Source organism: Sebastes fasciatus, chromosome 7, assembly GCF_043250625.1.
Source record: "Sebastes fasciatus isolate fSebFas1 chromosome 7, fSebFas1.pri, whole genome shotgun sequence".
In the NCBI taxonomy this organism is placed as follows: domain Eukaryota; kingdom Metazoa; phylum Chordata; class Actinopteri; order Perciformes; family Sebastidae; genus Sebastes; species Sebastes fasciatus.
This window is the reverse complement of record NC_133801.1, coordinates 14,917,193-14,930,194: the sequence shown is the minus strand read 5'-3', so window position 1 is coordinate 14,930,194 and position 13,002 is coordinate 14,917,193. Positions and strand designations below refer to the sequence as shown.

The following is a 13,002-nucleotide window of genomic DNA, read 5'->3' as shown; positions in this document are numbered from 1 at the left end:
CTTTAATACTTCTTGGGACTAAATTGGCACACTTTTTAGTTTATAAAAGTATACTTTTAGGTATACTTTAAGTGTAAGAATAATAAACATTGAGTACACAACTAGTTTATACGTAAGTTTTATTTTGTACTGCAACAAAAAGTATACTGATAGTTTACTAGTTTTATACTTGTAGCCCACTTTTTAGTTTGTGAAATCCATCCATCCATTATCTGTAACCGCTTATCCCATTCGAGGTCATTCGACATGTATATACTTGTAGCCGACTTCATAGTTTATGAAAGTGTACTTTAAAGTATACTCGGTAAACTACTAGTTTAATAGTTTTTATATGGCAAGTACACTTGTAGCCCACTTTTTAGCAGAGATTCGAGTCTGAATAAGAATACTTAATTATACTTTTCGTAAATGTATCTCGATCAAAAGATTAAGAAAAAGTAGGACTATAAGCCAAACATACATAGACTTTTCTGTATACTTGTCAGTATGAGCCAGGTCTACTTAAGTATACTTTGTAAAGTATATCTCTGATAAGTAGCCCAGAAGTCTTTATAGATATTTAAATCAATATCCTCCTCACAAACACTAACCATAAACTTCCATGCAACATACACACAAACTTGTCTTTTTTGATATATTTACTGTATTGTTATTGTTGTTATTATATATATCTTGTCCTAATTGTTTGTTATCAGTATTATGTAGTCATATTATTTCTTTATATTAATCTTGTCTCTATAGGTGGAGGCTTCAGATAAGCCTAGTGGGTTTTTTGCCTCTTCCTGCACTGTATATTATTCTTTTCTTTTTTTTTTTGTTATGTTGTATAGTCTTAAATTGTGCAAAATAAATAAACAAATAAACAAATAAACAAATAAAGTACATAAAAAGTAAACTGAAAGTATACGCTCTTATTTTAAGCTTAAAAGAAGTATACTAATAACACACTTGAATAAGCATCTTTTTTTGGTAATGGAACTTTCTTATGATGAACGAAAAATAAGCATGGATTTTTTTTCCAATGAAGAGAGAACAAATTATTTTATAACTGATACTGAGATTTGGTGACTGATTAACTTAGAAATGGTTCCCTTCTAAGTTAATCATTAAGTTAGTCATGTTTTGTATTAGCCTATTATTTTCCATGACATGTTTTGTAATTCAGGGATTTATTTATCTGTAATAGGTAGCCTATATTCTTTACAGATATAGCCTTATGTGAGCTATAACTCTTGTTAGTTTGAAGTAAGTGGGGTAATATCTAGTTGAAGGGCATTTTGCATGGAAACAGACTGGGCTGTCCAGTCTTTTTCAGTGGTCACATGACAAGTTTTTTTCAATTTTACTGCATCAAATTAGCCAGAGAAACACCGGAAACACGTAGTTCCTATCCTACAAAATAAAACGCATACACCGTTGAAGGCAAGGCAGGGCAAGGCAAGGCAGCTTTATTTGTAGAGCACATTTCAGCAACAGGGCAATTCAAAGTGCTTTACATAAACATTCAAGAACATTGCGACAAAGTGCAAAATAACATTAAGACATAATTAAAACAGTTATAAAAATATTAAAGATTAGAAAATAAAAACAAGCTTAAAATAATAGCTAGGATTGAAGCTAAAATAGAGTATAACACACAAGAGTAAAAGCTCTAGTGCAGTATAAGATCATAAGTTTAAGAGAAAAAAAAGTCGTTATATTATGATAATAAAGTCACAAGAAAAAAAAGTTGTAATATTATGAGAATAAAGTCATAATATTACGATAATAAAGTCATAGGTTTACGAGAAAAAAAGGTCGCAATATTATGAGAATAAAGTCATAAGTTTACGAGAAAAAAATGTTGTAATATTATGATAATAAAGTCATAAGGCAAGGCAAGGCAAGGCAGCTTTATTTGTATAGCACATTTCAGCAACAGGGAAATTCAAAGTGCTTTGCATAAACATTAAAGAACATTGCGACAAAGTGCAACATTACGACATAATTAAAACAGTTATAAAAACATTAAATATTAGAAAATAAAAACAAGATAAAAATAAAAGCTATAGGATAGAAGCTAAAATAGAATATAACACACAAGCGTAAAAGCTCTAGTGCAGTATAAGATCATTATCTGGTTTAATAAAAGGCAGCAGCAAACAGGAAAGTTTGAAGCTTTGATTTAAAAGAACTCAGAGTTGGAGTTGGTCCTGCAGGTTTCTGGGAGCTTGTTCCAAATATTTGGTGCATAAAAACTGAACGCTGCTTCTTCTGCATGTTTAGTTGTGACTCTGGGGACACTAAGCAGACCTGATCCAGATGACCTGAGAGGTCTGGATGGTTCATAACACAGCAGAAGATCAAAAATATATTTTGGCCCTAAACCATTTAGTGTTTTGTAAACCAGCAGGAGTATTTTGAAATCAATTATCTGAGAGACAGGGAGCCAGTGTAGAGTAGTTGAACGTCAATGTGTGCTTTTATTTTGAAATGTAAAACCGGAAGTGGTTTACTTCATTTACTTACGCTTAACGTTGTTGCTGCCACTGCTCTTCATCCGTGTGAACAACGTTATCCGCTATTTGACGTCGCAGTTGTGGCCGCTAGTATATTTCAGTGGAGTTGGAACAGTTTTAAAGACTTAAAAAAAGGTAAGTGAATGACAAGAATTTAAAATTTTGTTAAAAAAGAGAGAAACTTTCCCCAGAACAGTTAAAAATAGACGCTTAACTTTAACAGCATATAAAACACTGGAGGAGTTCAGACAGATATAAGTGTTGTCTAGGTTACACTGACCGTTACCTTAAACTGCACAATATATGTGTTGTCTAGGTAACACTGACCGTTAGTTTGAACTGCTGTGGTGAAAATAACGTTTAAGCTTAGAAACTAAAGAAAATCAACGTGTTTTAGTGAATAAACCGTCGACTGTTGAGTCCAGTTCTGCTTTTAGCACCTCACTAACGTGAAATTAAAGGCGTAATAACTCTCAACCTTACTTCAATTGGTTAAAGTTAACTCCTTAGATGTTGTTTGGTTGTTTTTCTGATCTCTTTGGTTGTTTATCCCCAGTGGAATTCATTATTTTTAAGCTGGGAACATGGTATGAATTCACTATTAAAAGGCTGGTTTTATCTACATTTGTAGATGGAGTAACATTAATTTTGTTCCCACCTGTGTGTAATGGTTTTACCTTAGAAAGAGTGTAAAAATCCCTGTTGTAGATCTAAAAAAGGCTACCTGGATGACCACCTGTCACAAGTCCACCTGCTGACAGATACAAATCATGATGTGGGGAAGTAGGGCATATGAAACTATAGAAAATAACCTTTAACCTAGCTAAGCTAAAGATATTCAACTTTTTTTTTGTGACTGTTGAGTCCAGTTCTGTTTTTAGCAACTCACTAACGTTAATTAAAGGAGTAATAACTCTCAACCTTACTTCAATTGGTTAATGTTAACTCCTTAGATGTTGTTTTGGTTGTTTTTCTGCTCTCTGTGGTTGTTTATCCCCAGTGGAATTCATTATTTTTAAGCTGGGAACATGGGATGAATTCACTATTAAATTGCTTGGTTTTAACTACATTTGTAGATGGAGTAATTTTGTTCCCACCTTGTGTGTAATGGTCTAGACCTTAGAAAGAGTGTAAAAATCCCTGCTGTAGATCTAAAAAAGGCTACCTGGATGACCACTTGTCACAAGTCCACCTGCTAACAGATACACATCATGATGTGGGGAAGTAGGGCATATGAAACTATATGGTGGGAACAAAAGTAATGTTACTCCATCTACAAATGTAGTTAAAACCAGCGATTTAATAGTAAATTCATCCCATGTTCCCAGCTTAAAAATAATGAATTCCACTGGGGATGAACAACCCCGTCGTGGGCAGTCCTTTATACCACAGAACACTCTTTCTAATGTCTAAACCATTACACACAGCACACAAACCTACATAGCTGCTCAAGGTTGTTTTTCAGATGCTTATTTCTGCTTTTTTTCCCCTACACAGTCTAGGGCAGGTCTCTTGTATGTGGGCTTTTTAGAGGTGATAAGATGTGAACAATAGTGAAACTGTTTAAATATGCTATCAGATTATAAATTTTTTTTTCTTTTCAAGTGCTAATGAAAGTAGTTGCAGGGCTTAGACTTTGCATGTGGACTAAAAAGCCTTAGAATAGAGTACATTTTTCATGAGTGGCTGGCTTGCTCAATAGACCCTTAAAAATGTGTGTATACAATGTGACCTCAGTTCAGTGTTCTCACAGAAGCAGGGCCTCTGGACCATGACAATGCTGTCTCACAGTTACAAAACTTTGCAGTATAGTTAATGAAACTGTATTGGAGAAGTTAAGCGTCACTCCAAAGGGCAACACACAAATATGACACACATTAATCAAACAGCATCATGGCCCTACTGACCGTGTTTTCTCTTGTAGTGGAAATTGGCAATGACTGAGCCTGTGACTGTCTGTTTTTGGCTTTCAAGTGCACACTGAGAGCCACAGGACGTTGTTTATCAAGGCGCAGACATAAGTATCTCTCTAACCTTCAACATTTTGTGTCTACCAGTATAAGAGGCACACTATGCTAAGTCGAGCCAATTCACAATGATTTAGATGGTTTGTTCTTGTACCGAGGATGTACGCTATGAATTATTTATCGCTCATTGACATCAAGTTGTAGCTGAAACTTTTTCTGTTTGTCCCTGTCTTTTCTCTGTCTTTCTCCATCCCTCTTGTGTCCACCATTTTTCTGTCTTTTTTTTCTCTCTCCATTTCCCTCACCGTGTGTCTCATACACTCACATGATTACTCGCTACTGAATCACTCCATAATGAGGTGAGAGGAGGAGTATCTCACTGGTTCAGAGGACGCATTGAGCAGTCTGACTGTCAAATTACACAGGCTAAATGAAGAGCCCTGTTTTGCATGAAGTGATAACTGGTCAGTGACTAAAATGACATTAAATTCAGCTTCAAGACATTTTTAAAAGGGATGAGAACCCGTCATTTGGTGATGAGTTTGTACATCTTGTGAAAACAAGATTAGTTTGACATGGAGGAACTTTTCTTTTTCTCACAAAAAAAAAAGTGGAAATTTGTGAGTGCATTTACATTACCGTTGTGAGACCTACACTCAGTTTGGTACACCCAGCTTAAACTGATGCAGTCTAATACAACAGTCCTGTAATAAGTCCTACGTTCATGAAAGATATCATTTCCAGTTTTTGTTGAAAGCTTGTGGCGTTGTTGACGAAATATTCAAAGAACCTCAACATTTTGTTGGATTTCTTGGTACAATTTTTTAGTCAAAGTGATGTTATTATGAGGCGTTGTTTTTAATTTGTATGTATGAGTAATAATTTCCAACATCTGGGATTTGAGAGTTGGCTCAAATCTATGTTGATATGCTGTCAGAGAGTCAAACCTTTAGGTCAAGATATAAGCAAATTGGACTTTGTGAAATTGTATTGTGAATTTTAAGTCAATGGGGCAAAACATCCATTATTATCCTTTACATATGTTGCTGCAGTGAATATTAGGGAATGAACAGCAGAGAGAAAACATAGCATGGATCGTCAAAAAATTTGTGGTATACAATACTTGCTGTCATATCAGCTCACGTCCACCATGGGAGGAAAACATCATGACCCCCATTTTTGTCACAGGCGGATGACTTTAGTCCTAATAAGGGACTCGTAGGTTGAATGTGGTTGGTAGTTTGAGGTGGGTTACCATGGGAAACATCCTCCTGTGAAATGTTGCACCCTGAAGAGTTGGAGGCAAGTGTACACACACACATGCTTGTTCACTGGAGGACATTGTTCGGATGCATTTCTTTACTGGCAGGACTGAGTCACTATTCAATTTAATTGAAAGTAGGCTGAAAGCAGCAGTGTGTCTGGTGGAATGGTATATGAGTCATGTCCAGTGTGTATGCGCGTGCATGCGATTTTTTTTTTTCTTTTTCTCGGCAATCCCTATAAGGTCAACACCTTGATAGAAATCAGAGGGTCTGAGGAAAATGACTCTATAGTGGCTACCCAACTACTACGCTGTACATTATCCCACTTTTTACACGGCTACTCACTTAAGAAATCAATAATTTGACGCAAAAATTGTCCTCCAGAGTCTGAGATCAGAACTGCGTCCATAGCAACGGTCTGCTATAAAGAAATAACAGACCGTAGAACGCCATGATTGACCAATCAGAATCGAGTATTCAACAAAGTTGTGTAATAAAGTGAAGTAGCCTGGGCTAAACAAAAAGTTAGGGGAATGCCAATTTCCGAGATGTGGCAGCAGCACAAGAGCAAAGCCCAGCGAAGTTACTGTAGCATTTGACTGTTGAACATTGAGAAAATGAAGGTGAATTTTGGACTTGCAATCATTAGGTGGCTCCAAATGAATGCTAATTTGCTCTGTGTTTGCTGGATGTGTAACTAAGAGAGCCTTTTTGATACTGAAATTTTGAGACAGATACAGTTTTGGATATTTGGGAGTTTAAAGAATCTGATTTCCATGTGTCAGCCAATATTTTTTATTTTTTTTATTTTTATTTTTTTGCCTTTATTGAGACATTAGAGCTTAACAGGACACATAAGAAGAGAGAGGGAGATGATGAAATGAGAGGCCCTCCTGACAGGAATCAAACAGGGAATGTTGCGGTTATTGTATATGGTATTTGTCTTAACTACCTGGCCTCCAAGATACCCTAAATTTGGTTCTACAACTATTGTGACTGGGGCTGTGTATTGACAAGAATCTAGCGATATGATACGCATCATGATACAGGGGTTAGGATTCAATATATTGTTTGCGATACTGTAAGCAAGGTGATAAATTGTGATTTTTCAAAATCTAATTTTAGGAAAACTGTCATAGTATAAAGAACACACCACCATATGCATAAAACTTGAGTACAAAAAGTTTACTTTTTATGGAATCAGAACAGTGGGATCTGCATTTGCATTTATTTATCACAGTCCCTGTAACATCCAACATCATAGCACTACTTTGACCCTGAGAGGGCGCATATCTTTGCAAATGAAATAAAGTATTGGCCGAGTTCATCTTTGCATGGATACTGAATATTTTTGATATTTTCTTACACCCCTAATTGTGACCAAGATATGTAGCCTAGAGAGTGTGACATTTTACAGTTAAGAAATAAACTTGTTTGTGCTCTCCGGTTGACACACTATGTAATGGAGACACTATGTAATGGAGACACTGTTTCTAAATGTCTCAAAACATATGTTTGACATTTCAGTACTGACATTTGTTGTCACTTATCGGCCAACATTAACACAGATACTGATGATGTTAAATGATAAGCAAATGTTGGCTGATTTGACACTGACGGCCCGGACAATTTATCGGTCTAGTTCTAGTCAATTAGCAATTGTTTGCTAACACAGTAGCCAAAAGTTATGATACGCTTGCTGTATATTTTGAACTTCGGATAGTAATGATAATCTGCGTATATTTTCCCCCACATAATTTCAGTATAATGTGAATTAAATGCAGTTCAAGGCTCTGAAATAGTATTGCTTTATTACTTTATTAGAGTTGTTCCTATATGTACAACAGTACATAACAGTACCTAACAGTATCAGAAATGCGTCCGATATTTTCCAAAATTTGGGATCGGGTATTGGCGAGTACACCAGTCTATGCACCAATACAATACCATAATTTATTAACCCAGAAAAAAATCAACTTGTTTAACTGGAAATCAATTCTTCTTCATGGCTCTAAAACAGTAGCCCTCACTGTGCTGTTGCCCTGGATGTATCATGGCTGCCACTGGCAACTACAGTCAATCAGTAGTAAACAGCTGTTAAATAACAATATATATTTTTTTTGTCATGCTGGTATCAGATTGGTACTTGGTATCGGCCGATACTGCAAGTTCAGGTATTGGGAAGGAAAAAATGGTATCAGAAAATTATGTCAATTAAGTATCAATGGACAGATTGTCACTGTGGCAGTCGAAGCAGTGTTGAACAGTCAGTTTCATGGTGAAAGTCCAAAGCTTATCTCACTGCAGAGCAGACGTGTTTATGTGTATCTGTATCATTATAAGAAATTATGCTGTTCCCTCCACTTTTTCAGCAGTACATGTCTACCTATGTACTCAAAGAACAATACTCCTGTGTATTCTTAACACATCATAATATTGGTGCCAGTGTGTCACTCACAAAATATTGCTATATTGATTGTTTGTCCTAGCGCTACCTATGGTTTTGGCACACATCAGAAGATGTTTTGAGCGCAAGCCTTAAATGTACTCTCACACAAAAGCCTTGTTACTCTTATATACTTTTTATCTAGAGAAATTGATAATTTGTGGTAAATAAAAAAAGACAATGGTATAACACTAATTTGTAAGAATTTCACAGAGAAGGAGGACTTTCTCTGTCCTTGTTTTACAATGGTATTTTTTGTTGAAGTCACTCAGAATGGAGGTTTTGAATTCTCCACATTCCTAGTCTGTTGGTATTTTTTCTACATCATGATTGCAGACTACCAAAACACAGCACTCTTTCACTTGACCCTTGTGAGAAATGGGTTAAAGGGAATTGTAACTTGTTTTGGAGTATTTCCCAAGACTACGCAGTAGAGGGGCAGTGTAGAAGAGACAGCTGGACATCAATGTATCATATAGACAAACTAAAGTAGGTTACATATCATCACATCATCATCATTCAGCACCCTTAGCTAATTAAAACAGTGTTTTAGCATTAATTATCCAGAATATCTGCATGAAGTATTAGTCAAAACTTCAGTCATGATCATACGTTACGTCTCAGTCAGTACATATTGGAATTTACAACATTACAACACTAGTGCAGTTCGGTCAGTGTGTTTGTAATGACATGAGGAAAATCTTTGGTATTATTGCATTTCACCATTGGTTGTGCAACTCAAACAAAGTCCAAAGTCAGGAAGTCAGTTTCAGTTTACACCATAATGTATTTCTGCCATCTAAGAAGTCAGTATTTCTTTAAGTAGATGTGTCTGTGTACATCTATATGTATATGTTTACATTTATGACTGAAATTCCTGATTGACTGACTGATTATGGATTAAGTTTAAGTAAAAGATCTGAGTACTTCTTCCACCACTGGGTCCTAAGCTATGTTATTGTACACACATCCTAGCTCTCTTCAGCTATATCAGAATGTAAGTGATGTAGTAAACTCTGGCAGTGGAATTAGGTCACAGTCAACTCGCCTAGGAAAGAATATGTGAAACGTGTGAGAAATACTTTTTTAGCCTTGTGACATACTGCACGCTGTTAGTTACAACCTCGTCACTATGGAAGTGTTCAAAGAGGGCAGGAGACGAGGCCGGTCATGTGTTTTTTGTGTCAGTAATGTGCTAAGTTGTGGCTGAGGTCTCATAATAATAATATGTTAATGGGAGACCTTTACCAAGCTAGTATGACATGTCACCAATGGATTCTTTAGGTTTTGTATTTTCATATGATAGCAGTATCTTCATTCTAGCTTTAAAACTGAGCCCGCTACAACCTAAAAATCGCAAGTTGCATTAATGCTTTCAAGAAATTAGTGGCGTTAAAACGAATTTGCAATATCGCGTTATCTTTGACAGTGCTACCTTTTACACTTTGTTGCATTGTCTTAGAAATCACTGAACATAAACTCATTCCAAGATGTAGATAATGTACTTCAAAACTGAGGATACTGACAGGAAGCAGAGTTGAACCTGACGTCAGCCACCACTGATAAGTGCGAACAGAGAAAATGGAACATCCTGGCTATCTGTTTGTGTGTCAAATTGAAAGGGGATATGAGGCCTGAAACACAATCTCTGAGGCCCCCCGCCCCCGCCAACTTCACACACACAATGTTATTAGGTGAGCGCTAGTTTTAGAGAGTGTGACCAGATTCGACCAGTGGGCCCCCACCATGCGTTTCCCTCCTTCTTGTCTGTGTGTGTGTGTGTGTGTGTGTGTGTATGTACTTTCCTAGGCAACAGAATGCCCCATTGTGAAGGCAGCACAGAGACCCTGTTATTGGCAGCTCTCTGAGTGGGAGGGAGGGAGCACAGAGAAGGATGGAGAGAGGGAGAGATGAACAGAGAAGGAGACGGTGGAGAGATAAATTAAAATGTGCAAAGAGCAAAATACTGGTTGGAAACTGCAGAAAATGAAATAAAAGCCCAGGAAAAAGGAAGTCAGCATGTTGATGAACAGATACACTGACTAACGAATTTACGAAGCACCCACAGTTTTCTGTAATTTTATGTGAGTTCAGGTGAAAACTTTTTGTTAATTTCAGCAGTTAAAGGAACTCGTCGACATTTTTGAAAATATGCTTGTTCGCCGTCTTACCGACAGCCAGATGAAAAGATCAATATCAATTTTATCTCTCTGCATCTAGTACATAGAATGGCCCAGGTCGTGTTTACCCTAGCGAAGCACAAACACAGGAAGCAGGTCTATCAAGAAGAGTAAAAAAATAGTCCTTGCAACATCTCCAAAAATGTTGTATCTACTTGATACATCTTAGGTAGCATCCAATTTTCCCCAGATTTTGAACAAACTAAAAATGTACCCCCAGAATCATTTTAAAATAATACAAATAATTTAGCCCAAGGGCGCTTTAATTACACAGGATTCAATGTGTAAAGTCAGGTTTGTCTCAGAAGGTGTTTTGTTTCCATTTTGATGCAGAAAAAAAGTTCAATGAGAGGACAATAAACTAAGGTTCCTCCTGCCTCCAGTCTTTAAGCTAAGCTAGGCGAAACGTGTCCTCGATGATATGTTGAGGTCCTTCATACCTCTGTACTGGATGCTCAGAGGTACAGTTGACATCAATCTTCTCATCTGACTTTGGGTATGATGGCATCCTTTCAATTTAACCTAATCTTTAACCTAAACTCTGGTGAAGGAATGAACAAGAAAATATTTACTGCACTGTAAAGTTTGTATATCTGCCCACCAATATAACCCCTGATTTTTTAGACTGTTGGTCAGGTTGTAACCTCTCGTGCCTTTGCTGAAAGTGATGCTGACTGTGAAAACTCCTTACTAAACTTACTATTACCCACAATGCTAATAACCGTATATCCTGGCCATGGCCATTAACATGGCGTCTCTTTTAACTGTTGTGCAGATGACACCTAGTTGTACCCGGTTGTTGTGTTAAGCTAACTGAGATTAGTTTGCTGAGTTCTCAACAGGATTGCTTGTTTGATTTTAAAAAGGGATGTCAAAATCAAGCCTGTTGCCACAAAATATCAATGTTTTTATTGCATTAGAAAGATTTCACAAGTAACATCTGCTTTAAATATTGGAGCCTCGGAGATTTTCTGACATGCTTTTATCTCGTTACACCGCCATTTTTGCAACAGCCTCTTCGCTTCGCTTCACTTCACCCACTTCACTACAGACTGCAGAACTCAGCTGCCTTGCTTTGAACCAGAGCGAAGAGGTGTGACTGTGTGTTATTTTTTCACTTAGTTTTTATCACCCTCTATATAAGCATTTAACACTTGTGCCTCTTGATGTTGTTCCTTAAAGACACCCACCCATCCACACACACACACACACACACACTGAACACACCACACAGAACACACAAGGCTGATTAAGGGCTTTTCTGAACCAATGTGCTGAGGTGAAATATTGCGTCTGGCCAAAGATGCTGAGACCTGCTAGTTAAATCTGTGTGTTCAAATGTCATTTTTGGGTGTGTTTAGTTTATGAGTAACTCTCCAGTGACAACTGAAGACCAATGAGACTGTAATTCATCATGTTTCAGAGTGAACAGTTCCTCAATTCAAAAATAGGAACTGCGTTTGATCAGAGAGCAAGATTCACCCTGTGTCCCTGTGCTTTGTGGTCCCTGTCGTGTTAGAGGAAACATTTGACAGGAAATGAAATGCCCTCATTTCAACATACTTCACACTCTGGCGAATAGCCTGTCTCGGACTACATAGTGTGGTTTACTGTGAGCTCGCGCTGCCTTCCCCGCCCTCGCTTCTAGCTACCAGATGAAATCAGGCCCATATTTTTAATGTTTACTATTTTGCATAATCTGTTACTGATCAGACAGCCAACACGTGACAGAATATTAATGTGAAGCGAAACAATATACTCAGCCTCTGTTTTTATTACTTACATTTAATCTTTTGAATTTTAAGTTTTACTATTAAAGTAAAATATATTATGCTAATGAAAAGTTGCATAGTAACAATGATTTTTTTACATCCTACTTAAAGATTTATCAGCCTGTTTTAAGTGTAGTTTAGACAGCTTAGGTTCTTGTAATAAGCAGATGCTAAGCAGGCCTTATAAAGTAAATATTGTGCAGTTACGCCCCAGATTAACAAACTATAGACCACCTACTTATCCTTGAGTATTTGAATGTTTAATTTTAACTTATATCTTGCTTTCATGAAGAAAAATTGGTAAAGACATATTACATGATTCAAGCAAATTTCGTATTTTTTTTGTCATAATTTGTGTAAATTAAATTACTCTCTTTCTAATTTGGTGAAATATGGAGTATTCTCAGGAGCTAAAAAAATGATAGGGTGCACCGATCCCGATACCCGATACCCGATATTGAGTTAAATAGCTGGATCGGGTATCTGTGACAAGGAGCCGATCTATTCAATTCAATTCTATGTTTGTATACTATATACATTTTATACTGGAATTTCAATTCCTGTTTAAGTTTTTACCAATTTGTTGCTGCATTAAAAAGGTTTACATTTCAATTGTAATTCCTGTTAATTTTGAAGATTTTTACCCAGTTGCTGGTGTACTATTTATTATTTTAATAATAAATACAGTTCAGTAAATGTATATCTATGTATTTATTTGTTAGGAAAGCAATGTTTAAGTCAAGACTGATGTTGCCTTACACATAAAAGAATGATCCCAGTCACTTCCACACAGTGATGCATACAGCTTATTAATTAAACACTGGTATCGGATTGGTACTTGGTATCAGGACTGAAAAAGTTGGATAGGTGCATC

General features: G+C 36.6%; 1 protein-coding gene across 2 annotated transcripts in view; it reads left to right on the top strand.

Annotated features, from left to right (window-relative positions):
- The first annotated feature begins 2,506 nt into the window (after positions 1 to 2,506).
- Positions 2,507 to 13,002, top strand: part of arap1 (ArfGAP with RhoGAP domain, ankyrin repeat and PH domain 1) — a 55,631-nt gene continuing 45,135 nt past the window's right edge. For both annotated transcript variants that reach the window (XM_074641811.1, XM_074641810.1), the window contains exon 1: positions 2,507 to 2,633. The gene's annotated coding sequence lies outside the window, so the exon portion shown is untranslated. The remainder of the gene's footprint in view (positions 2,634 to 13,002) is intronic.